The sequence below is a fragment of the Palaemon carinicauda genome, chromosome 28, assembly GCF_036898095.1.
Source record: "Palaemon carinicauda isolate YSFRI2023 chromosome 28, ASM3689809v2, whole genome shotgun sequence".
Classification (NCBI taxonomy): Eukaryota; Metazoa; Arthropoda; class Malacostraca; order Decapoda; family Palaemonidae; genus Palaemon; species Palaemon carinicauda.
Window position 1 is genome coordinate 58,249,861 of NC_090752.1, and position 27,417 is coordinate 58,277,277.

The 27,417-nt window shown below is 43.5% G+C and overlaps 1 protein-coding gene and 1 long non-coding RNA gene across 4 annotated transcripts in view; one reads left to right on the plus strand and one right to left on the minus strand.

The window, feature by feature from the left end:
* Positions 1-27,417, plus strand: part of LOC137621614 (protein phosphatase 1 regulatory subunit 14C) — a 160,126-nt gene that overhangs the window by 79,380 nt on the left and 53,329 nt on the right. The window lies entirely within an intron of this gene.
* Positions 8,680-27,417, minus strand: part of LOC137621613 (uncharacterized) — a 22,816-nt gene continuing 4,078 nt past the window's right edge. For both annotated transcript variants that reach the window (XR_011040265.1, XR_011040264.1), the window contains exon 3: positions 8,680-11,430. This is a non-coding gene — a long non-coding RNA (uncharacterized lncRNA). The remainder of the gene's footprint in view (positions 11,431-27,417) is intronic.

Sequence of the window (27,417 nt, forward strand, 5' to 3'; positions counted from 1 at the left end):
ATCATGTGCAAGAGGAAAAGAGTCAGGGTTAGCTTGTTTAATAAAATACAAGATTTGTTGCCTGATCCCTTTAATAGTAATGGTACCGCCTTGTTCTCTAACGAATAGAGGCCCCGAGGAGTTAGAGGAGGTCCGGGATAAATAAGACCTAAGAGTAGTAACAGGGCACAGAGACAGATCTTGCGTGAGGGGAACAATTTTCCAGGAAGACCATCTGTTTTGAGGGTCTTCGTTCTTAGCCAAAAAGAATTTGTTAGGAGAAAGAAGGACCTCTCCCGAAGGCAGGAAGTCAATATGACCCGGGTCTCTCGACAAGGCTGCCAATTCAGAAATTCTTGTCCCGGAAGCCAAGCTCACCAGGAAAAGTGTTTTCCTGAGAAGGGGAATGTAATCACAAGAACTGTTAATGGTATCAGAAGCCAATCTGAGTACGTCATTAAGGAACCAGGTCACCGGAGTAGGACGAGTAACCGGTTTCAGTCTGGCACAAGCTTTCGGAATTGAAGCTAACAAAGAGTCGGTTAAGTCTATGTTAAAACCCACTAGGAAGATCTTTTTCAGAGCCGATTTAATAGTGGTGATAGTATTGGCTGCCAGACCTGATTCTAATAAAGATCTAAAGAAAGTGACTGTAAGGTTCAAGTTCATACAGTTCACGTCTGAGTCTATTAAAAATTTTGCCAACTTTTTAACTGCAGAGTCATACTGGCGGATGGTGGAATCCCGTTTATCCGATTCTAGGAACAAGGTGTTTTGAGGATCAATATTGGCACCATGCATAGCCGCAAACTTCATAAAGTCCATAAAGTTAGGGCGCTCTGAATGTTTGAGAAAGCGTACACAACGCGTGTTTGTACTATCTGAGACAGAACCGGATTGGGTATCGGGTGAGGGTATAGTCTCAACTCTCGCAGTAGAGGATACCAGTTGCTCTTGGGCCAGTTGGGTGCGACCAAGGCTACTTGTCCCTTGAAGGATCTCAGTTTGTCTAGAACTTTCAGCAAAAGATTCACCGGGGGAAAGAGATAAATCCTTTCCCAGGTGTCCCAATTCTGTGACATGGCGTCTGTGGCGTAAGCCTGAGGGTCTAGATTGGGAGCCACATATACTCTCAATTTGTGGTTGGATTCCGTGGCGAAGAGGTCCACTTGGAGACCGGGAACCTGAGAGAGAATCCACCGAAATGACTTTAGATCGAGTGACCATTCCGATTCTAGAGGGGAGGTCCGGGACAGGGCGTCTGCCACTACATTCCGGACTCCCGCCAGGTGGACAACTGAAAGATGCCAACGGTTCAAGGCTGCTAGGGAGAATATGGCTACTAGAACATGGTTCAGAGGCCCTGACTTTGACCCGCCTCTGTTGAGGCAGCGGACCACCACTTCGCTGTCGAGGACCAGACGAAGGTGTTGTTTCTTGGGAAGAGCAAGACGTTTCAGGGTTAGAAGAACTGCCATGGCCTCTAGCACATTGATGTGAAATTGGCGGAACAAGGGAGTCCAAAGACCTTGAACTTTCTTGAGCTGAGAATAACCGCCCCAACCTGATAAGGATGCGTCCGTGTGAATGATTAATTTCGGAGGCGGAAATCGAAGGGGAACTGACTTTGACAGACTGTTTGCTCTTGTCCAAGGAAGAAGTCTTTCCCGTAGAATGGGAGGAAGGCGGACTTTCCTGTCCCGGAGCTTCCGGTTCGCCCTCGAACGCCAGACACGATTGATATCTTTCAATTTTGCCTTCAGAAGAAGATCCGTCACTGAGGCAAACTGAAGGGACCCCAGAATCCTCTCTTGGAGTCGTCTGGAACTTACTTTGTCTTTGAGAAAGCGTTTGGTGTTCCTTGCAATCTCTAACCTCTTGGGTCTGGGAAGACACAGAGTATGAGATATAAGATCCCATTGCAGGCCGAGCCATTGGAACTTCGATTTTGGAAGAAGACGGGACTTCTTGAAGTTGATCTGGAAGCCTAGAGATTGAAGATAATGGATGACTTTGTGAGTGGCTTTTAGGCAATTTTGGGAGGTGTCTGACCAAATGAGCCAGTCGTCCAGATAGGCTACTACTTGAATCCCTTGATTCCTGAGTTCCTGAACAGCGACTTCTGCTAACTTTGTGAAGATCCTTGGGGCGATGTTGAACCCGAAAGGCATCACCTTGAAGGAGTAACTTTTGTCCCCTAAGCGAAAGCCTAGGTACGGACGGAAGTGTCTCGCTATCGGGACGTGATAATAGGCGTCTGTAAGATCGATAGAGGTGGTGACGGCCCCACGGGGAAGTAAGGTCCGCACCTGCGAGACGGTAAGCATTCGAAACTTGTCGCATTGAATGGACAAGTTGAGAAGGGATAGGTCTAGAATCACTCTTCTCTTGTCTGAATCCTTCTTCGGGACACTGAACAGCCGACCTTGAAACTTCAAGTGTTTCGTTTCTTGTACGGCGTTCTTTTGTAAAAGATCCTGGACAAATTCGACCAGGTCCGGAGTGGAATGTTGACGAAATTTGTTCGGAGGAGGAGGTCCTTGAATCCAACTCCACCCCAGTCCCTTGGAGATGATACTGAACGCCCAGGGACTGAACCTCCATTTGTTGCGGAAGGCATAGAGCCTCCCCCCTACCTGCTGCACCTCAGTATTGGTTTGAGGAGTTGCCTCCACGTCCGCCTCGGAAGTTCTTTCCTCTGCGAAAAGCTCTTCCCCTGCCTTTGTTCTGGTTAGAACCACGGTGGTAGCCTCTACCTCTACCATAACTCTGGGAAGAGCTATGAGCCTCATACGACTGGTTAAAGGCAGGAGAAGTGGCGGAGGCACCAGAAAGCTGGCTCTTAGGAAGCAGAACGGTGACATAGTCGTCCGAAGGAGCCTGAGAGGTGGAAGGCTGTGCCGGGGCAACAGGAGATGGGGGAAGAGGCAGCCGGAAAATGGGCGAACCAGTCTGCTGTTGCCTGAACTGGGTGGAAGTATATGGACGGAGCTTCTTCCTACCCCGGGCTTGGTAATTTGCAGGGTCAGATTTACGTTTAGGAGTCAAACCCCAACGGGCTTTAAGGCTCTGGTTGACTCTAGTGGCCTCCGCCAAGACTTCCTCTACAAGGTCCTCAGGGAAGAGGTTTGAACCCCAACAGGAGGACCGGATCAGCTTATTAGGTTCATGCCTAATAGTCGCCTCTGCCAGGACATGTTTGCGACACTTGCGTTTAGCAGTAGCGAAGTCATATAGTTCGTAGTATAATGACTGCAACGTAGCCTTGTTGAGAGATTTAAAAATACTCTCAGTATCGTAAGTCAAGGCTATCGACTCCGTGGAAGTGGCCAGGTTCAGAGTACGGCCAACGCGTAGGCGAGAATCATACTCCTGTTTAATGAGGGATTCCGGGAGACGGGGAAGCCGCTCACTAAACATTACCGAAGCACAGTCTGCTGCTAGCTTTCCAGAGGTAAATGTGGTATGGACGTTGTCCCAACACTCAATGCCTGAAGGAAGAAGGAGGGAGATTGGATCCACCTCTCGGATGGGAGGCAAGGGCTTCTCCTCCAGAGCATATTGGAAGGCAAGCTCTGCTACCTTATTGACACATGGAGTCACGGTGTTTTTGTCCATTAGGAACATTGTAAAAGAGCTCTTATAAGGCGTCAACATAGTGTTGGTGCAGCCGATGTCATTCAGGAATCTGGCCCACACAGATTGGGCCTGTTCTTTTGGGAAGATGACTGTCTCCTTGGGGACCTTGTCTAACCGAACCAAAGCTTCCTCAGTAAGCCTGGCATAACCATGAAATGGAAATGCCAGACCAGGAGGAAAGAATTCAAAGTCCTCTAGGGGACGAGTGCCAAGGCCCTCCAGAGTCAACATTCCGTCTGAGAACGGGGAATGAAGAGCCATCCGCCAAGGGTTGTTTTTGGCAAACTGCGGGAGCTTAGAGGCATCCGGGATGAGAGAGCTTTGGACCCGCTCCGGAGCACCTTGCTCTAATGCCCCAAGTCTCTGACCGATGTTAGAGAACATCGTGTCCATCTTAGACTGTATCTCTGATACAAACTTAGCCTGCATCTCCGACACGATGCGAAGCATGGCTGATTCGGAAAGGCCCGGGCTAGCAGCAGGTGTGGCGGAATGAACTCCCGGGTCGCGAGACTTAGAGGAGGAGCCAGAAGCCTTAGATGACAGGTTTGTATTCTGTTTAGAACCATGAGAAGCCTTATGAGGCTTATGAACTTTAGGTAAGGTTCTAGACTTATTCTTGGGGGGAACCGGGTGTGATCGTTGGGACGAATCACGGTCCCCAGAAAATCCATGGAAGGAAGAGCGATCAGAAGAAGAAGAAAGAGAGGGGCTGAGGATAGGAATCTCAGCGCCAGAAACACCTGCCTCACTTACCACCCTACCTGTATCTGGATCATCCAATAACATGGGTTCCACGTCAAGGTTCATGGAGGCAACATTGTCTTCTAGATCTCCGGGGGCGTCCGACGGATCCTGCTCTGGATCAATAAACCCCGCTATGGTGGCATCAATGTGGGCAATGATGGGAGCTGCAACATGCCTAGCCACAGCGGCTGAAGACTTGGCGTTGGGGTAAATCAGGGAACAGTAGTCCTCGGAGAGGACGTACGGCCGCTTGGACTTCACGTTCCGGGCAAAACCACCAACCCACACTTTCAGTGTGGCCCGAGCCGCAGACTTTTGCTCCGGGGATGCCTGAAATAATAGTGGGAATTATAAAAGGGCAGACTCCCAGTGGTCCTTCAAGACCATCGATATCTTACTAAATAGTGTATGTATGCCAAAAAAGGTAAGATAAATAAGAAGGCAACATAGCCAACGGGACTCACCGAGTCAGATCCAAGGGTGGTAACGAGGTCAAAACAGACCACACAGTTATCCGGGTGCCATACCACGACATCCTCCAGCTGCACACCACAGAGGGCGTGAGACCGACAGACGGTATGGCCGCAGGGCTGATGTAGAACAGCTGCACAGGCTGTCGTCTGACAATGCACCATCTATAAAAAGAATAGTATATGAGAAACTGTAATTCTCTTAAGTAGGGGCGGGTCCGGAGGACCCGGGCCTAACATAGGCCTAACACAAGAATAGGGCTTAACTGTAATATTCTTAAGTAGGGGCGGGTCCGGAGGACCCGGCCTAAACATAAGTCTAGCTTAAGACTAAAGTAAATAGTATATGAGAAACTGTAATTCTCTTAAGTAGGGGCGGGTCCGGAGGACCCGGGCCTAACAAAGGTCTAACACAAGATTAGAGCTTAACTGTAATATTCTTAAGTAGGGGCGGGTCCGGAGGACCCGGGCCTAACATAGATCTAATACAAGACTAGAGCTTAACTGTAATATTCTTAAGTAGGGGCGGGTCCGAAGGACCCGGGCCTAACAAAGGTCTAACACAAGATTAGAGCTTAACTGTAATATTCTTAAGTAGGGGCGGGTCCGGAGGACCCGGGCCTAACATAAGCCTAACACAAGATTAGGGCTTAACTGTAATATTCTTAAGTAGGGGCGGGTCCGGAGGACCGGCCCTAAACATAAGTCTAGCTTAAGACTAAAGTATAGCCATCCATTCCGGTCGAGCCGGGAGTATAAAAAAGGATGCAACAACAAAATTTTAGACACAGGGTGTCTGATTTCCCGGGGCGAGGCTAAGCCCCGGGCCGGGAAATAAAAGTATCCAAAACCAATTCGTATAGGAACTCCGGGGTAGTGATCTGTCATATAATCATCATAGGAACTGTTATAAATTAAATAGGGGGGCGGAACTGTAAATAAGAACCGCCAACGGAACCCAGAGGGTTTCATATAACATAAACCAGTGTGATAAGTGAATATAAAATAGGGTGCACCGGGATCCAACTCTGTTGACCGGTGGCCAACCAGACTAGACAGAGCCGAACCCGCCGGGACACCCGGAGGACAAAGTCCATAAACACTGAACTACCCCCTCTACAAGGAGGGAAGGCAACGGTCCCCTAGGGGAGAGGGGGAGAGAAGTCTAGCCACCCACCTAGCGAGAGGGGGAGCATGGGGGAGGATCACGTGATACGGAGCAGCAGGGCTACCAACTGACGATCCCCAACCAGACAGATCAAATGGAGTAATAGCACAATATTCATTATAATAGTAATAGCGTTGATAATATAAAATAAACACATAAAAATTTTTGGGCAAGGCATGCAACATAATAATTAAATCACAAAAGACACACCTGATGGCTTAAAAAATAACATTGCCGCCTAGCACGAAGGTCGGTAGCCATAACGATACGTAAATGATATCGGCCCAAAATTTGAACCACGAGGGTTCTAAACGCTAAATAATGAATATCCATAATAATACATATAGTAACACCGCGAGTGAAACTAAAAGCTCTCAAAACAGGAGTACCAACTGTAAATGGAATCAAGCAAGATCGGTATGAACGAAGAGAATACACTCCTATAATTCAAATATTAGACGATCTAGGTTGCTCAAAACACAGCAAAACACAGCTTGGTACTTAACTTAGACGGTGTCTCCAGGGAAACCGACGAAGAAGCCATAATCCAAAGAAAATAAGCGAAAAAACGGGAGCACAACAAAAAAGCGGGTTACACACAAGACGTGCTAAAAGGAGTTGGGTTCTGAGCGGATGCATTGTTAGTAGTACCGAGTGAGGTTGAACGGCTCTCCTCTATTGGGGTTTCTGTCGTGGATGAATCTAAATAGTGCGGGACCTCTGGATTATACGCCCAATTTTATACCGACACCAATAGGTGAGCGAGCTAGTTAACCTAGCACTCCTTTACATTTTTTCTCTGGTATATTTAGCAGTAAATTACCTAAGAATAAGTGCTAAATGGAGCTTATTCACTGGGCGGCACAGGTTCGAGCCCAGAAATGAAAATTGCATTAGAAAGCTAAATAAATTGTCTATATAGCCCTTATGATTGTCAACTGAACATAAAGATATAATCCTATGGACAACACATTTCATAAAACCACTTGAACCACTCTCATCGGCACTAGTGGTAATTTTATACAACATCTCCAATTATAAGTCAATAATAAAAATCACATAGAAAAAAACATTTGAATCATGTGGCAATGCTGTATAAACATTGTAAACATGACAAGAGAAGTGGAAAGCAAAATGAAGTATGACGCATTATCGCCTATATAGTTGCCGTCGACCGCCACATGGCTCGATGCTTACCAGAGGGAGAAGCATTTTATAGGAAATAAAAAAGGGAAATTTTCATCTAGAGGGGTAAGAGTAGACATTTAAACTACGTCGAGAGAGAAGCAATATGAACATCAGTGGAGTATCATAGAAATGAAATATGCTCTCAATTGGAATTATTTTACTGGGATATCAAGAAGCCAGTGTGTGACATGCATGTATCATTAGCCATGGGATTTTTTAATTTTCAACCAAACTCTTTCCCAGTAGAAGCTATAATTACTCCACTCTTTAGCAGTCTATTTATTTTGTTTATGAAAGTTGTTTCACCCAAAGATGGGTAGCAATGCACAAAGCAATATGTACATAGTCTCCCTGGAGTGTAAAAGAGAGAGAGAGAGAGAGAGAGAGAGAGAGAGAGAGAGAGAGAGAGAGAGAGAGAGAGAGAGAGAGAGAGAGAGAGAGAGAGAGAGAGAGAGAGAGAGAGAGAGAGTGTGTGTGTGTGTGTGTGTGTGTCCATTTGCTCTTTGGCAGAGCAATTTAGTTTAAGCATTTAGAGTTTTTATGATCTAGTCTAATTTATTCTTGAACTCGTTTACCGTGTTACTGTTTACTACATCCGCTAGAAGTCTATTCCAAGTATTTTCTATTTTGTATGTAAAGAAATTGCCACATTGAGTGGTAAATCTTTTCAATTGCAGTTTGTATCCGTTACCTCTGGATTGATTTGTGCTAAAAATGAATAGATTTTTGTAATCTACATTTATTATTCCTTTAAGAATTTTGAATGCCTCTATTAACTGTCCCCTTAGTCGTCAAGTTTGTAAATCAAATAAGTTCAAAGGTTCCATCCTCCATCTATATCCAAATTGCCTTAGTGTTGGAACTAGTTTGATAGCCCTAGCTTGTACTGCTCCCAGTCTATCTATATTCTTCTGAATAACTGGAGCCCAGAACTGGACTCTGTATTCTAGATGGAGTCTTACTAGTGATATGTACAGCTGTAGTACAGTGTCTTTGTTTCTGTATTTGAATTGTCTCCATGTAACCTATTTTAGAGAGAGAGAGAGAGAGAGAGAGAGAGAGAGAGAGAGAGAGAGAGAGAGAGAGAGAGAGATTTCAACCTATACAATACTGGCTTAAGATACCAAACTCTGGTAGGCATCAATAGCAGTACAATCAAATCACAAACAACAGCATATACAGTGGGAAAACAACACAAGAAAGACACTTAACACATCACGAAGAGTAAGGACAAAGAAACAACATCAAAATGAGGCTTTGTACTCGACAAAGAGGTGGTCTTGCTTCATTTGAGGTGGAACTCTCCTCAATTAATCCTTACCCGCTCATCTTCTCGGTCTCGGTGTGGTAGCATACAGTAATGCAATAGTTTTTACTTCACATGAATACTGAAACCAAGTTGAAATCGCTCTTAGTAATTTAATGAGCAGACAATATACAGCAATGTACACACTAGAAAGGATATGAACTGAATTATGTGAAAATATATGATATTTCAATAGTACATGTCTATCAACTTTATTGTCTCTCAAAATCTGGGTTGTAAACCCGTAATGCAATGTAACACTGTTCATGCGCAAAAGTGAAAATTTCAGACACAATACTCACAATACGTTGCTAAACAAATCTGAAAAGAAACTTGTGCTTCTATTCAAGCAACCGTAGTATTTGCTTCAGTACTACATGTTTAAATTCTTATTGTCAATCAATACTATCAAAATGCAAATGCAAAAAATTGGAAATGACAAATAATAACTATTTTTAGCATAATGTATACAGTACATATATCTTACAAAACTTACTTAAATTCTTTCCTTGCAAAAAATTGTATGCAGAATGATGAAAACAAAAGAAAATTCATTATACTGTATATAGTATGTTTACCTATAAAATGAGATCCTTACAATAGCATTTTATGTTTTAGTACATCACAACAGAGTAAAAACTTCCTTAACGTCTACGATATACAGCGAGTTTTCTTCCATACCTTTTAAATAAGTCATTATAAAGAAACATATCCATGTGAAATCATTTTCTTTCACAGGGCGGGAAACGACAACCCAAGTGAGAGACACGTTTATCTGAATGGAAAGGGATTCTGAGACTAGAATTTAATGTCAATAAAGCTGCTTTTCCTCTGCGTTGTATAAAAGGAGAACAAGGTTAACTACATTGACATGTGTCTCAAAATATATATATATATATATATATTTATTTATATATATTTTTGATATCATTTCCCTTACAATCTTTTTGGTTCCAGCCTTATCCAGCATTTTGATCCTTGCATACAGATATATATAGATTCTAATTGGCAGCCTCAAGTAACTGTATGAAAATGACAGCATCATTGTTGCTTACTAATGCTACAGATCTACTAATCTCATTATTATTAAGATTATCGTCATACAAGCCTCACTACATTACTTCAGTACTCTGCCACATCTATGGCTTGGAGTTTAAAGGGAATTCGGGTGTAAGAAGGGTAGGAAATCCTGAAGACATTTGTGCTGGAATTTCACCATAAAAGGACGTGTAGATTCAACTTTTGTATTTGGGTGTTTTTTCCAGAACATTACTAAGCATATATCAAATCTTGATTGCAACTCATGAAGACAAAATATAGCCTACTTGGTAGAAAAAGTTTACGGTGGATTGCCAACAGCATTAAATAACAGTAAAAATTGAATAGCTTTCCAGCATCAAGTAATGGCAAAATAAACGTGACTGTATCATCAACAAAATCTATAACAAACAAGTGAAAAAAAGGAAAACAATACATGCTACTATCTAGTAGCAGTAAAGATTAATACTTATATAAAACTAAGACATCATAAAATAACCATAAACAGGACGAATGTCTACAGCAGTGAAGTAACACTGACAAAATATCAAGACAAAAAAGTACGAGCTGAAACTTACCTAAAGTTCTTGTACTAACTTCCGGCAAAGATAATATGAGGCTCCGTTTTTTTACATGACACAGAAGCACCAGTGTAAGGAAGTGCTCAAGTTTAAAGAATTATCTCCTTGACACATGCGGTTTGAAACGTGGGGGGTTTTCCAATGGATGATTGCTACAAGCACTTACAGTATATAAAAATTACATCGCAATTTTTACAAAATAATCAAAAGTGCTCATAATTTCCATGAAGTCACATATCATTATGGAAATTATTACTAATTAAAAAAAATTCTTGGACTACAAACACTTTCCAAACAATTTTGCTGATATAATGTCTTAAATAGGAAAACCAGTACAGTAGTTTCGCTGAATTTAACGCGTTTCATACATATCGAAAGTGTGACTAAAGAATATTACCAAGATCAGTATTAGTAACAGATGAGATTGTTTTGTTGCGTTAATGCCAGAGACTAGCTACATTGCCTATGATATCTAAATTCTTCTAATAATTAGCAGTCTACACCATCTTCCCAATACTAAAAGTCTGCTTCAAGTTTCTCATATTCAAATGCTCAAAAAGTATCAAGTTTAGCAGCGTGTGCCTGTTGCACATTAAATAAGAAAAAAAATTATATATATATACTATATATGTAATAGAAAAGTATTAAAATCAATTACATTACATACTCACTGATGGCCCACACCACCAACAATTGCTGATATCAGTACACAGCTGAACAAGTCATTTATGAGCAAGACTGGGCCTTGATATCTCTATTCACTTAAGATAACTGCTAACTGTTTCCATTGGAGGGCTTAGTAAACAATCCTTTCTTCATTCTCCTCTACATTTCCCTGAATAAGCAGTTGCAAGGACATCATCATCATCTTGTCAAGTCTTCTTTCATTGTGAATCCAGCATCTTCATCCTCTTCCCATTCTTGAGGAAGAGTCATATACATATCTTCTCTTGTCTCCAAGACTGCCAGAATCTACATCAGTCTCAGGCGATGACATTGACAACAACCAGCATCACATTAAGTCGCCCTTAGGCAAAGTTATATATAAGTAGATATATATAAACTAACGTATATATATCTTGTATATATATAGAAATATTCACTCTGAAACACTGCTTTTAACACATCATTTCTACACACTTCACGATAAGAGCCAAAGAGCACACCAGACAACAGCCATTACAGTTCCTTTGATGTCTCTGGTAAACAAGACTTCAGATGTAGATGGAGCCGTGAGTACACGTGGAACGCACAAATTAGCTATTCACTTCCTTACAGGGTGGTTGCTCGTTCTAGTAGTTCATCAATAAATTTCTGTAATGAAAAAGCAACATACAGTACAGTAGTCATTAAAGAGGTAAACTGATTGATGAAACTGAAATAAACCTAAAAATGTGAAGTGAATCTCAGAGATGTTACGGAATATTTATTCTAAAATGTGGAATTTCAAAGGTCAAAATGCAAGCCTTAGATTCAATAGACAAGATACAGCAGTATGCAGATTATCATCATCATTCTTGTCATCATTATTATCAAAATTGCAACCCTAGTTCAGAAAGTATAACGCTTCAAGAACTGGACTCCACAAGGAAGAGCAGCCTTGTACACACCAAGAAACGTGTCGTCTTTACAAAATTAAAAAAAAAAATTGCATAAAGTTTGAACCTCTAGAGCTTCAATAATTTCATTACACAACTTGAGAAGTTCATATTGTGATCTGATGTCATCTGGCATCTGATGACATTTCTATAAATCTGTGAAGAATTGAACCTCACAAAACATATATTAAGACTATTATGAGTTGAATGTATACTGTAATCCCGCACTATTATGTGGTAGATGGTACTATACTTGGAAAGATCTGAATGCAGAGGATGTTAAAATTATGAAATTTTTTATAAAACATTCATAATGAATTAGTGATTGATACTAAGATCTAGTACATGAAATCTATAGGAACTCTGTTGTTAGCCCAAAATTAAAGTCAATTGCTGAAAACAAAATGAAAACTATATACAAACCACGATAGAATAAAAGATTAAAACCATATCCTCAAGCTAGGTACTGTATAACTATAAAAGTGGCAAGACTTTATCAGTGTACAAAGGTTTTGTGCAAGTAAAGAATAAATAAATTGTATTTGTTTCTCAAAAGCAAATTTGCATTCAATGATGACACCTACAGTATTTAAAATCAAGTTATATGTACTTAATAAGACACTGTTAATGAAAAGATTTGGGTAATGAGGATCTAATTATGTAGACCTAGGCATGATCTTTCCATGCACCAACTTTAGTCAAGCCTTTGTTAAGAAAGTCAACAACCTTAGGTCTCCCACCAAGGCCTCATGATTGATAGTCAAAAGCAACTCTTTAAAGGCCAAGTTCAATAAGTAATCAACACAGAAAATTGGAAAATGTACATTAAATGCAACCAGGTCCCAGAACCTTGTAAAAAACATGACGCTAAACTATGAAATGTATGATACCTTCATAATGGACATTTGGTAATTATAGAAACTGGACAGAAATAGTCAGTGCATGAATTTTTACTTCCTCATTTAGTTCTTATGTGCATAAAAAGAACATTTTGTAGAGGCTATTTGGGTCTACACTTGAGTAAGCATTGTAGTTAAGTCCAAGATTCTTAATTTCACAGTATCGATTTCAGGCAATCCTGACTATTATGCTACTCTCTTGTTTCCATAGCACGGAAATAAGAAAAGCAGACTCCTCCAGCACTATCATAGTGTGCTGAACATGTCAGTTATTTCTATGAATCTCTGCCTGATGTTCAGATTGCTTCTTTCTCGAAGCTCAGTTGTATTGATGTTTATCCCTAAAACTAAAAAACTAATGTATTCTTTCCTTCCAATAGACTTAGACCTCTAGTAAAGTCATGAGACAATCTAGCAACTAATGGCAATAATAAATATTTAGGTTTTTAGTGCTTTTAGATATATTTTTTTGATGTTGGAGCTCTTGGGCTTGTAGCATCTTGCTTTTCCAACTAGGGTTGTAGCTTAGCTAGTAATAATAAAAATAATAATAATAATTGTTTGTAATCAATATGTAAACTGTTGAAGGATCTGTATCTTTTCGGGGCGGTCATGATCCGCATTCTCTTTTGTGTCTTGTGCCAGGAGATAACATATATTGTGATTTAGAAAACTGTTGAGAGGAGTGTGAGGGCCTCACTCTTCCTCTTATGGAAACTTATGTCTCTATGGTTACTGAACAAATTAAAAGTTCAAAGCATATAAGGAAATTTACTTTTAGTTTCAGGGGAAAATCCAAGAAGACTAGATTAGTTGAATATAGCGGGTTTGATGACGATAATGTCACTTCAGCCATTAACTAAAGTCTATGAGCTTCAAAAGCTCTCAAAGTCTGGATCCTTTGTGAAATCTAAGGACACCAGTGAATCTTTGGTTAAAGGCAGTAAATCTGAACTAATCTGCCCTGTTTAAAACCGTAGTCTAACTCCTCTGGTTACGTCTAGTAGTTCTAGAGCACCATTCAGTAAGGATTGAGATGGTGCACAGTGCATCACAGCTTCAAGATCCTCTCATAGAGCCTTCTGCTGCAAAACCCTCACTATCGTTCAATCCAAGCTCCTCTTTGTAGACCACTAAATTGCGATGACCGAGTCAGCAGCCTGGATTCTAATATATTTCTACTCGCAGGAGTAAGCAGTCTTAAGCAACTTCTTATTTCAAATGTGATTCCCTCAAGACAATGTATGTTTTAAATAAAACATAAAGGAAAACCTGATCTGTTGCATCCTGTTTTGGATGGCAGTGTGCACTGTTCGCATGCAAGCTCAGCCACTAGCACATAACGAATTTGCTCTAATAGTGTCAATGTAGGTGCAAGTACATCAACTGCAAAAGGAGTCCATTAAGAAATAAATGCTCATGGTTCCCATACAAAGTAAACAAAGAGGAAGAGCCTGACTCTGATGAGGTATCTCTTTTACATTTATTAAGGAAATTTCATTCTGAAAGTTGCATAAAGTAATTTCTGATGCTGCTTATTTTTCTAAGCTGTTGGAAATGGCTACAATTTTCTCAAATCATTCTGAATACAATCGATAAATGTTTATCTCAAAAGTAAAGAAAGGCTGATATTTCAAGTTCTCATTCAAGTGTTAAAACCTTCTTTTCTACAAAGACATCATAACTTATATAAGACAAGTAAATTACCTAATTTTGTTCTAGTTTATGATCTAATCTCCTCCCTTAAGTCCATCATCAATGCTAATAATGTAAATCTTTAAATGCAGGGTTTGCAAGATGGTTTACTAGAGTAATGCAGTACTGATTTAGGTAATAAAATGGAAGCATCCTTGAAAAATTATCCTTTATAGATTCTACAGCAGGGGTTATTTGGAATTATATAGAAGAGGAATTTACAGGCCTTCAAGTTTTAAATCTATGTTTTGGATTATCAGACTTAGATAAAACTGTCGCAGATGGGGCTTCTGAAGCTGTAGCAGCCTTTGTGTATTTTGTGAATAATAAAAGAGAACAGGTATATACTCCTAAAGCTGAGACAGTGTCTGATGTGTAGTAACATTCATTGGTTTCTTCTCCTATTCTGGGTCCTGTATTAGATGTAACGAGGATTGATAAGATGATTGCTCAAGAAATACAAAAAATAGTGCTTCTTATGCTTGCAGTTTGGCACTAGATGAAACAGGATAGAAATTTAAAAAGCCAAAGATTGTGTTGCTTCATGAATCAGATACAGTATTGCGATACCCATGTTTTGCCCTTTTAGGAATGAGCTCTGAGTAGCCAGTCGTCCAGATACAGGTAGGCTCTGATACCTCTTGAATGCAGTATGCTTGCTACATTTAACATCAGCTTCGTAAATATTTGAGGAGTGGCGGTGCTGAGGCCGAAACAAAGGACCCAAAACTGGAAAACTTCCTCCTTGTAAACGAACCTCAGGAAATGCTTGAAGCTCGGATGAATGGGGATGTGGAAGTAAGCATCCTGGAGGTCTAAAGAGACTATCCAGTCGTCCTTTCTTACTGCTGCTAGGACTGACTTCGATGTCTCCATGGAGAACATTGTCTTCTGAACGAAGGCGTTGAGAGCACTTACGTCCAGGACTGGTCTCCATCCCCCCGAGTTCTTGGGAACCAGGAATAAGTGGTTGTAGAAACCTGGTGACTGCAAATCTCGCACCCTCTCTATTGCCTCTTTCTCCAACAAGAGAGACATTTGAAGTTGCATAGCCTGCCTCTTTGACTCCTCTCTGTATCTGGCAGAGAGATCTATCGGAGTTACTACTAAAGGAGGTTTCCCTATTAAAGGGAATTTGTATCCCTCCTTCAGTAATTGTATGGACCAAAGGTCTGCTCCTTTCTTCTCCCAAGCTCGCCAGAAGTTGTTTAGTCTGGCTCCTACTGCTGTCTGAAGGTGAATGCAGTCAGACTCTGCTTCGTCCTGGTTTGGATCCTCTTCTCCTTGCTCTCCTTCCCTCGGGTCTGGAACTACCCCTACTGAAAGTATTCCCTCGAAAGGGCTGCGAAAACTGAGGGAATGGAGCTTCTTCCTTAGGCTTGCGGCTAGTGAAGGAAGTAGGCAGAACCTTCCTTGCTGTCTTTGACACCAAATCCTGTGTGGCCTTTTGGGTTAAAGCGGAAGAGACCTCTCTGACCAACTCTTGAGAAAATACTCTGGTCAACCTCAGAACTTGATCATCTTCTCAAAGGCGTCTTCAGAGCTTTCAAGGTATTCAATTTCCATGACTGGACTCTGGGAGCCTTGGGGAAAAAGGTTTCTGCCTTGAAAGATGTGGACACCGATAGTCTCATCCACATTATGTCGTGCATGGATAAAGCCTTAAGGGACGGATCCAATGAGTTGGCAGCCCTTTTCTCGGCGGGGGTTCTTAAGAAAAGAGCCCAAATGTATTCTTTTCTGTCCACTGGGGTTACACCCATTCAGAAGTCAGAATTGCTGTATGCACCTCTTTCTTTCCCCCTTCTCATGGCCGTCCGACGAGGAGTGTCTACTAGACTCGAAAAGTCTCCTTGGGCAGAGGCAGGAACTTCCAAGCCGAGAACTTCTCCCGTCTCGTACCAAACACTACATCTGGAGGCCAATCTAGCCGGGGAAAAGAGAAAACAGTCTTTCCCTGGTCCTCCTTGGATTGCATCCAGTCTCCCATCATCCTCAAAGCTCTCTTTGATGATCGAGACAGCACCATCTTTGTAAACGGACTCCTTCGATGCCTTTCCTAGCGTAAATTCTGAAGGCGGTGAACGAGGAGCAGCAGGCACAAAATAATCCAGAAACTCTTTAGTAAAAACTTTCATGAGTTTCTTTAGGTCAACCGAAGGATGAAGCGACTTAGGATCTTCTCCTTCCGAGACTTCCTCTAAAAGATCAGTAGGGGAAAGGAGATCGTCGATCCCTTCCTCCGACAAGGCTCTAACCGAGGTAGAGACGTCTTGTTTTCTAGGAGTCAACTCCTTAAGGTCCTGACTTCTGGTATCAATGGGTCCAAGATCATCACGCCTGGCGTCACGTTGTCTCAACGCTTGACGCTCAGAACTATGACGCTCGCGATCATTAATATCAGAACTAAGACGTTCGTGATCTCGACGCTCGGCTCGACTGCGTCATCACGACGTGCGAGGCTCTTACGCTCAGCGTCACGTCTAACTGCTTGACGCTCGGCGTCACGTCTAACTGCTTGACGCTCGGCGTCACGTCTAACTGCTTGACGCTCGGCGTCACGTCTAACTGCTTGACGCTCGGCGTCACGTCTAGCTGCTTGACGCTCGGCGTCACGTCTAGCTGCTTGACGCTCAGCGTCATACGGATCAGTCTCTCGACGCTTAGTTGGAGGATCCTCATTACGCCGCTCGGCATCGCGTCTAACTGCTTGACGCTCGGCGTCATGCGGACCAGTCTCTTGACGCTTAGTAAGAGGTACCTCATTACGCCGCTCGGCGTCACGTTTAACTGCTTGACGCTTTGCGTCATGACTACCAGGCTTTCGACGCTTGGAAAGCTGCCCGTCGTCAAGGACCTCTCGACTTTTAGCCTTATGACGCTTGGCATCATGGTGTGAAGAAACCTGACGCTCGGGGTCTTGGTGAGCCACTCTCGTTGTCCGCAGGCTGATAGACTTGCATGAGAGAAGAGAGTTTCTGCTGCATATCTTGCAGCATACTAAAATTAGGGTCAACTTGTTGTGGCAAAACAGGAGACGTTGCTTCTACCACAAGCTCGCTTTCTACGTCGCTCAAGGAACGCGCAGAGCGTCCAGAGGACGAAAACCAATCTGAAGGAGGAGGAGGAGCATGTACCGAGGTCATGCCAGTCTCAGAAAACTGCCCTGCAAACGGTGGGGCTGGACGCTTTACAGCTTCCGACATCCTTCTATCTCCTACCGATGAAACAGGGCGCTTGGCAGGAGAGCATTCATCGGAAGAAGGAAAACACTCCGGACTGCTCCAATGACTGTAACAAGGAGCCTGAGGCGTCATGATACGACGCTGATCGACAGAGTCAATGTTCCTCTTCAGAGGTCTGGAAGCGTGACGCCAGCCCCGTCTGGGCGCTGCGTCATCCGAAGAGGATGAAAACACTTTCACCTCACCTTTCCCATGGCGAGGGCGAGCGTCCTGTGAAGCGTCAACAGGAACGCTCGAGGGGACGTCTGCTCGGGCGCTAACGCCTCTCGTTTCCTTTCGCCGATCGACATTCCTTCTCCCAGGGGTTGGGGAGCTAGGAAGAGGTCTAAGGCTAGGAGAATGACAGGTCCGAGCAGACGCACCCTCCACTGCACTGTTTAAATTCACTGCACTTTTAGCACTGACACTAGCACTCTTTAATTCCTTAACATCGGACATTAACTTGGTTCTGTCCGCTGCGAGCGACTCAACTCTCACGCCCAAGGCTTGAATGGCCACCATCACGTCCTTTAGAGTCGGTTCATCAGAAGTAACAGTAGTGGGATCTGGAACTACCTCTACAGGGGAAGGAATAAGTTCATTGACACGGGAAGGGGAATAATCTCTAGAAGAATGAGATGAAGTCTTACTCCTGATCCTATCCCTCTCAAGCTTACGAGTGTAGCGGTCATATTCTAACCACTCACTCTCAGACAAAACAACACATTCATCGCAACGATCAACCAACTCACAAACTTTACCTCTACATTTAACATAAATGGAGTGGGGATCAACAAAGGCTTTAGCAAGCCGGGTCTTACAACTTCTCACACACCTTCTAACAGTTGAAGAAGAGTCAGACTTTTTGAATATTTGAAAGAGAGATCAAACGAGCAAGGGTCAAAATAAAAAAATTAAATAGTGGTTCAAGAAAATCCAAAAGCAAATCCAAACGAGCGAAACCCAAAACCAAATTGTACATCACCAAGATAACTGCAATTATACAGGTTACAGCGAGTGAAAAATCCAACGATGTCGCCGGTGCAGCGGCAGGGAAGATCTGAGGAATCACTAGAATGGTTCCAGGTACCTGGGTAGAGGGCGCACTGGTGGTACTCCTAGCTACCCAATCGGCGATTGCCGCGAGTTTTGAATTTTCTGCTGTGATGTCAGGGATGTAAGCTATATATATAATTACTGGGTAAGTCAGATGTTTAAAAAGAAAGGGATTATGTTAATAGCTCTGTTTTGGCCACAAATGGAGTGATTTACAGATCTGTGGCCTCTGATGCCTGAGTGTCCAAGGAGGTTGCCATACAAAGCCAATCTAATCAGATAACCAATTTTAAAGGTGATGCATCCAAACTCACGTACGTTATATCTAACGCATGGAGACTATCCACCGTGTTTTCAGAAACAAGGTTTTTGTAGTCATCTAAATTATTTGCATAAAACGAGGGGCATTAGAAGTAATGTTCCTTATTTGTTTTTTGGAATTAACCTTCCAAATTGCCATCTGTTCAAAAATATGATGTCTTGTTAAAAATTTAGTTTCAGAGGTTCACAAAGATTTGAATGAATGAATGAATGATTTGAAGTTTTCTGGCATCCTTACATCGAAGATCATCGATGTCAGCATATTAAAAGTGCAGCTACTTCTAATTTTGGCAGAATTCTTTCTTTGGAAAGGGTTTTAGCAGCAGCTCAAATCTGTATCTATATTTCCTTAAAATTATTTTAAGGAATCCTTGTTTGCTAATCAAGATTGCTAGGCTTCAGGTGCTCTAGTAGTTGCTGATGATGTGGTACAATAATACCTTTGGGTTTGATTAATTTATTTGAAAATTAGTGGCCGATACAGTAACGTCCCTGACTGGTAAACACCAGACTGAGGTTTGAGTCCCGCTCAAACTCATTAGTTTCTTTGGTCGCTACATCCTCACCATCCTTGTGAGCTAAGGATGGGGGGTTTGGGGGAGCCTATAGGTCTATCTGCTGAGACATCAACAGCCATTGCCTAGCCTTCCTTGGTCCTAGCTTGGGTGGAAAGGGGGCTTGGGCATTGATCATATGTCTCTAGAGCACTGTCCTGCTTGATAGGGCAGTGTCACTGTCCCTTGTCTCTGCCATTCATGAGCAACCTTCAAACCTTTAAACCAATCTGTTTCCTTTACTTGCATCGTACCTCTATCAGAGTGTGGGAGTCAGCAATATGAACATCAAAGAAGGTTTATCAAAATAATCATACATTATTTTGATAAATTTGTTTATTTCTATACTTGCCTGATGTTTATATACTGACTAGTGCCATCAAGAAGATAGATAATAGTTTGAACTTCAAGACCGAAAGACAAAGACATTGCCCAAGACATTGTGATTCCCATTAGTCACTAGATTCTCATTACTGTATTTGAGGCCTAAGTCCATTGGAAGAAAAAATGGAAAATTTATGGTTTTAGGGTTAAATGTTCATATAACAGAGTTTTGATAGATAAGCAAATTAAATATCAATGAGTATCGGAATAACCAATTTTAATATTTTTTTCTATAAACACCTAAAAACGGATTTTGAGCGAAACGAAAAATCTATTTTTGGGTGAGATAGCCATGTCGTCCTGATGGAAGGTTCCTTTAAGTAGCTTCCTAGGGTATATTTGACTACAGTGATATTCCCAGAGAATTTAACTTAAGGTCTCCAGAATTTTAACTCCTGGCGCGAATATCCTTAAAGTTTCCTTTAAGGATATCGCATAATATCAGGGGACGTATTCTTGACATGCCACATAGCAATCTGCACCCCGCATAGCGTTTACGCTTCGAGGGGAAAAAGTGGCAAAATAAAAGAGGAGCCGTTAATAAGGTTCCCTTCCTCTGTTACTGTTTGAGAGTACTCAGATAGCGTCACCATTGCTGCCATCTTTATTCCTTGTAGCATTGAACCGGTACTACAGATACAGTATTATTGGGAGGGATCCTGCCAAGGCCTTTCATAGAAAGGAGGGCAGGTCCATCAGAACGACATGGCTATCTCACCCAAAAATAGATTTTTGAGCGAACCGTTTTTTGGTCTCAGGCCATGTCGTCCTGATGGAAGTTAACCAGAGCATTATAGTATCTGTGGATTTTCCAATCGTGCCTTAACCTCAAGACAATATTTCCTTGGTCATTTAGACCTAGAGACCTATGACGTTACCTTTATACGTCATTACTTCTAATCATGAACTATGTTACTGCTTCCTGCCCCCTACAGGGAAGAGTCAGCCTAGACTCGGGAAAAGTCTCGAAGTTTGCATATTTCATATGACCACCTAGCAACCAGAGGGGCATACAGGTCTCATTGTATGCCTTTAGCCAAAGTTTGTATTTTAAAATGAACAAGGGTTCACATAAGCTGCCATAGCATCTAAGGTATGTCACCTCAGCTGTATACCACAACAGATAAGTTTATATCCGTGTCGAAACAAGGTAAGCATGGCAGAAAAGGTTTGTATACATTTAGGAACAAAGTTACTATCGTTGTTCAAAGTTATTATGCAGAATAATAAGGAATAAAAGTAATGCTCATACATAACTTTATTTCCTATGTTTGGGACGAAATAAGACACAAAAAACAATTAGATATTTATTGGCAATCAATAAATAAAAATTCAGCATACATTTCATAATAACATAAAAAATGCAAGCGAATAAAATTTTTTTTATAAACATAGAAAATACAGGTCAGATCAGAAATACTTGTTTTATCTGAAAACTAAAGTTCATGCCACTCAATTGAAAATTCAGTAATTTTCTAATACTTTTCTGAAAAGTGTCTATTTACACTTGTGTAAAAACACACGGCACTAGTGTTAAGTCTATGTTTCTTCACCTTTAGACACTGGAACAGTCCATAATGTCACCTTGATGACATTTCACTCACCATGTTGCATTGTAATGTGTCAACATGTACACCCTATAGCATTATAGTCCCAAATAATTCACTGTTCCTCGCAGCACTAAGCGACAGGTTTTAGTACACTACCTGCCGCCACCACATATCTCTTTAATTCTTGCACTTGCTTCGCGTAGTGCTTGAAAAACACTCTGGATGACTTCCATCCAGTATACGAGCGAAGGTGCTCGAAATCCATGAGCTGTAAAAAATTTAACAACGAAGCAATTTTCCTGGGATCATGACCTGCGGGTGTACTGTCAAGATCCGCTCTGCGAAAGAGGTAGGTGATCTTCGCCCTTAGTTGTTTCAGTGATAAGTTTGAGTCCGATGTTTCCCCTTTAAAGAGCTGTCCTCCCCCGAAGTCTGAAGTTCTACGAAGATAGACCTTTAGACACTCCACTGGACACAGCGAGACATCTTCCTTCAGAGGGCAGATTCTCCAGGGACCCACCTCCTGGTGGGTAGCTCGTTCTTGGCGAGAAACGTTGGGTCAGGAAAAAGATTCAGTTTTCCCACTTCAGTAAACTGGATATGGCCCTCTTCCCAAGAAAGGGCCACTATCTCACTAACTCTAGCCCCTGAGGCTATAGCAAACAAGAATACTGTATAACTTTTTGAGTCAAATCTTTCAGAGAGCAATTCTCATTGTCCAACGTTGAGGCAAAGTGTAGTACCTTATCCAAGGACCATGAAATGGCCTTTGGAGGTGCTGCAGGCCTAAGCCTAGCACAGGCCTTAGGGATCTTGTTAAAGATTTCATTAGAAAAGTCTTGGAAAGCGTAAAGCACGGGTTTAGTCAAGGCAGATTTACACGTAGTTATCGTGTTGGCTGCTAAACCTTGTTCATGAAGATGAATAAAGAAGGATAAACAGAAATCTGATTTCTTTTGGTTTTCTAGCCTTGACAAAAGTAACCCACTTCTTCCAAGACGACTCATATTGCCTTTTGGTAGATTTAGACTTATATTCCTCTAAGAAGTCTATACTTTCTTTCGAAATCCCAAACCTTTTCCTTACTGCTAAGGAGAGAAAATCATGAGATAAAGGTCTGGGGTTTTCTGTAATGAAGCGAAGACAGTCGACTTCTGTACCTGTTGAGACAGAACTGGGTCTGGCAGAGGAATCAGCCTCAGCTGCAATTCCAATATTAGAGGGAACCAGTTGCTCCGGGGCCACTTGGGAGCCACTAGGGCTGCTGTTCCTTGAAAAGATCTCAGCTTGTTGTGGACCTTCATCAGCAAGTTGGTTGGAGGGAACAGATAATTCCTGGTCCATCTGTTCCAGTTGAGGGACATGGCGTCCACTGTTTCCGCTAGATGGTCCTCGTATGGGGCCACATTCGAGGAAGTTTCCGGTTGTCGCTCGTCGCGAAGAGGTCGATCTGCAGTTCCGGGACTTGATGTAAGATGAAGGAGAATGATCTTGCGTCTAGGGACCATTCTGACTCTATCGGCGTTAGCCTGGATAGAGCGTCCGCCGTCACATTGCGGAACCCTTGAAGGTGAACTGCTGATAAGTGCCATCTCTTCTTTTTCGCTAATTGGAAGATGGCCAACATTACCTGGTTGAGTTGAGGTGATCTCGAGCCTTGACCATTCAGACATCTCACTATTACCTTGCTGTCCAGAATCAGTCTCATGTGGACTGCAGGGCGAGGGGACAATTTCTTCAGTGTGAGGAAGACTGCCATGGCCTCCAAAATGTTCATGTGGAAGGTCTTGAATAGAGAGGACCAAGTTCCCTGAACTTTCCGTTGATGAGAGTGACCTCCCCATCCTTCCAATGATGCGTCCGTGTGGATGATGACTGAGAGTGGAGGCGGTTGCAGAGGTACTGACCTCTTCAAGTTCTTGGCCTCCGACCATGGCTTGAGAAGTGATCGTAGTCGGATCGGTATTGGTCTTGGATCTCTTCGAGCGTTTGATGCGTATCTTCTCCAGACTCCTGATGCATCTTTTAGCTGCGCTCTTAGCACTGGGTCTGTCACTGATGCAAACTGAAGGGAGCCCAGCACTCTCTCCTGTGTTCACTGTCCTGATATCCTGTTGGATTTTAGTAGTCTCTTGACAGATCCCGCTATCTCTCTCCTCTTCTTTAATGGAATGGAGAGGCGATGTGACTGTAGGTCCCAATGTATACCAAGCCATTGGAACTTCTGAGCTGGAGATAGTCGAGACTTTTTGGTGTTGATCTTGAATCCCAGATGTTCCAGGAACTGGATCACTTTCTTGGATGCTTGCATGCATTTCGTCTCGGATGCTGTCCACACCAGCCAATCGTCCAGGTAGGTCATCACCTGGACACATTCTAGGCGTAGTTGTTGAACGACTGCATGTGCAAGCTTCGTGAAGATCTTTGGGGCTATGTTTAGTCTGAAGGGCATGGCTCTGAAAGCGTACTTTCTTTTTTGTAGCCTGAATCCTAGGTAGGAATAGAGTTGGTGATTGATCGGAATGTGCCAATAGGCATCTGCCATGTCTATGGAGACTGTTTATGCCCTTTTGGGCAATAGGGTCATTATGTGTTGAAGGGTCAGCATCTTGAACTTGTCATTTTCTATGAACTTGTGTTGAGTGGCGACAAATCCAGAAAGAGTCTGAGTTTGTCTGAGTCTTTCTTGGGAACACAAAACAGCCTTCCTTAGAATTTGATGTACTTTGCCCTCCTTATCACCCGTTTGCTCAAGAGTTCTCGGGTATATTCTTCCAGAACGTGGGTGGAGTGTTGGAAGAATTGAGGAAATGATGGTGGAGCTGTCTTCCAGCTCCAATCTAGTCCGTTCTTGATTAGGCTGTGGGCCCAGGGATCGAAGGTCCAACGATCCCGAAATAGTCGGAGTCTTCCTCCTACTGGAAGCATCTCATTCCTTCTGGTCTCAAGAGGGCTTGCCTCCTTGACCGCGTCCTCCCCTACCCCCTCTTCCTCTCGAGGGACGTCTAGAGGAACCTCTGCCTGAACCTCTACCTTTAGGGCGAAAGGTAGTGGTCTGCCTCTCATAGGCGGGAGTGAAGGGTGGTGACTGAGTCACCACCTGCTGGGGTACCATCTGGTAGGTGAGTTGGGGCTGTGCCACCATCTGGGGCACCGCTGTCATGGGAAGACGCTGTTGTTGTCTTGCGGGGCGAGAGAGCAACCTTGGCCTCTTTGTCTTCCGTTTCGGTTGGGGACACTCATCCGGGGAAGACTTCCTTTTAGCCAACATACCCCACTTCTGGAGAAGATTCCTATTCTCCGTGGTGGCCTTGTCGACTATCTCCTTGACCACTTCATTCGTGAAGAGGTCCTTCCCCCAGATATTGGAAGATATCAACTTCCTGGGTTCGTGTCTTACCGCAGCCGAGGCAAACACGAACTCCCTGCAAGCCCTTCTAGCCTTAACAAAGCTATAAAAGTCTTTAATTAGGGTTGCCAAGTGTGTTTAGGCCACAACCATGAACATATCTGGGGACCTATGTTCACTGGCCATTGCCTCCAAGGTAACCTGGCGGGACAGAGAGGCAGCAAGCCTTTCCTTTGTATCCTGCTCCCTACGCCTGCAGGAGAAAATCAGATAACTTGGGGAGGTTTTCGCTGAACTGACGTCCAGCGATATCCGCCTCCAACTTCCTGACTGAGAAGGTAAGCTGAACATCCATCCAGTCCTTATGATCTGTAGGCAGGGCTAGGGAAAGGGGCCTACACTCCTCCAGTGTAGGGCAAGGTTTCCCAGCTTCCACTGCCTTGAACCCTTTTTCCGCAAAGGGGATGGCCATTGTCGCTGGAGCAAGAAAGGAAGGGTGTTTCTTACTCAGGGCTGGCACCTTCGAATTAGTGAAGCCCCTGTCCTTTAGACTGCTAGCCAAAAAAGCTTGAGCCTTCGTGTGGTCAAGCCATATTACCTCCTCCGGCTCTGTCTCCTCTTTGGATACAGGCTCCGCCTTTAGACGAACGAAGCAGTCAGGATAGGACTCAAAGCTGGGCCATAACTCGATGTCCTCGATGAGGACAGCTCCCAGCTTTTCTGAGATGAAGATCTTCCCATTCGTGATTGGCATGTACTCGGCATGCCTCCATGGGTTTACCTCAGAGCAAGAGGGAAGATCCTTAACATTGAGTCTCCTATGAGACCCACGGGACGCTGCAAGCTGGTGAATCTCCTTCCTTAGCGCACCTTCCCTTTCTTCTCTCCTCTTCTGGAAGGTCTCCATCATGGCCATGATGGCGGACAGGGTTTTATCTGACTTATCAGGTGGAGGAGAGGAGGACATAGAGGGCACTGGTTCTGGGGCTGGAACGGACGAAACGGACACCGTTTCAACTTCATCCCCTTCCGATTCGGGAGCCAACGTTAACTCCTCTTCCTGACCTTCAGCAAGAAGGTCCTTTTTTGGTGTCTTCTGACACCTCTGACATCCTCTCGTCGTCTAGATGGATGTCCTTCATCGCATCCGAGACATCCGTATCTACGGAAATCTGGACGCAAGGGATCTCAGGGTGAGGCTATGGAATAACAGCATCCGCAGATGCTTTAGGGAACAGATAGGCCCTCATACGCTCTTTTGGGAGGTAAGGCCCCGTGGCATTTTTTTGGAAGCCTTGAACCCATCTGCGCAGCTTACTCCGAGCTGCATCCCTTGACTCCGCTGTCTTGGGATCTTCAAAGGCCTCACTAACCAAGGCTTTGCACACGATACATACCTGGGTGTCCCAATATTTGAGAGGTCCCTTGGTGATGGAACAAGCTTAGGATAGATAAGCTAGAAATGAATTAGGAAAGACACATACTGTACATGCATTTCCTGCCCAGCCAATTGCTGTGACCTCCCTCAATATTAATACCTAGGGTTATCCTCCTCAGGAGGCCCATTGGAAGAATCTAGCCTATAAGGATAGATGCGCGTAACTTACACCAACTTTCAAAAGGATTAATAATGAGGGTCATTGGTAACTGATCATCTATCAGTATCTGGAAAGAGAATTCCTTTCCTTATTTTGTATGGTCTCAACAATAGACTGCGCCTGGACACACAGAGTATGTTGGAAATTTAACTACTGTATACTTTTATACCATAGTTTTCTGTTTGCAGTATGACCTAAATTGCAAATATACTGGCTACTGTATAGATACGTAGCCGGCATGTTGCCGGCAAGGCTAGCACCTAGGGCACAGTTCAACTGGCACAACATCAACTGAAATGGTCGCCGGCAGGTCACCGGCTGTCAGTGCACTAGCCCAGTCAGCATTCTATGTGACAGGGTAGTGGCCGTTAGCCAGAACTCGGCCGGCTCTTGCCGGCTAAGTCGGTTGTGTCAGCAAACCATTGGTTGTCAGCACACAAATCTAGCCAGCATCTTGCCGGCTAGGGTAGTGGCCGGCCGCCGCCAGTTAGGTTAGTACCTGGCGGCAATAGCCGATAGAGAGAGAGAAAGCAAGGAGTGAAGGATGTTGTAAGAGCACTGTCTCACTTCCTTCCTCTGGAATGAGGGTTCAAATGGAAGGGGAGAATATCAGATATTCAGGCTTCCACCCATCCACCTTCATTGTCGGCCACTGCCAGACACAGGTTGAGAATGGCAGTCCAAGAGAGGACTGAAGAACACTCTATGGCAAAGGGATCTTCTACTGGCAGCTGGTCCCGCCGACCCAGCTATCCCGGAGCTTGTGTCCGAAAGGGAAAGCTGAGCGACTAGGCCGTACAAGCAGAAGCCTGAGTCGGTCCTAGAACCTACTGGCAAGTGTTGAGATTGCAGGACGACGGCCAAAGGGTTGTGATAGCTAGGCCATCACTAAAGGACAGAGGGGGGAGGGAAAAGGGTCCTGTATAGGGTGTGAGAGGAGCCGACAGGTTGCCGGTCCTACCACACCCTAAGGAAGCTCTGTTTCAGTATCGGCGCCATCCTAGGCAGTCGAAATCTATTCTCCAGCCTATGGTCTGCCAATACAGTGAAGGGGCCGGAAATCATTTAGCCTC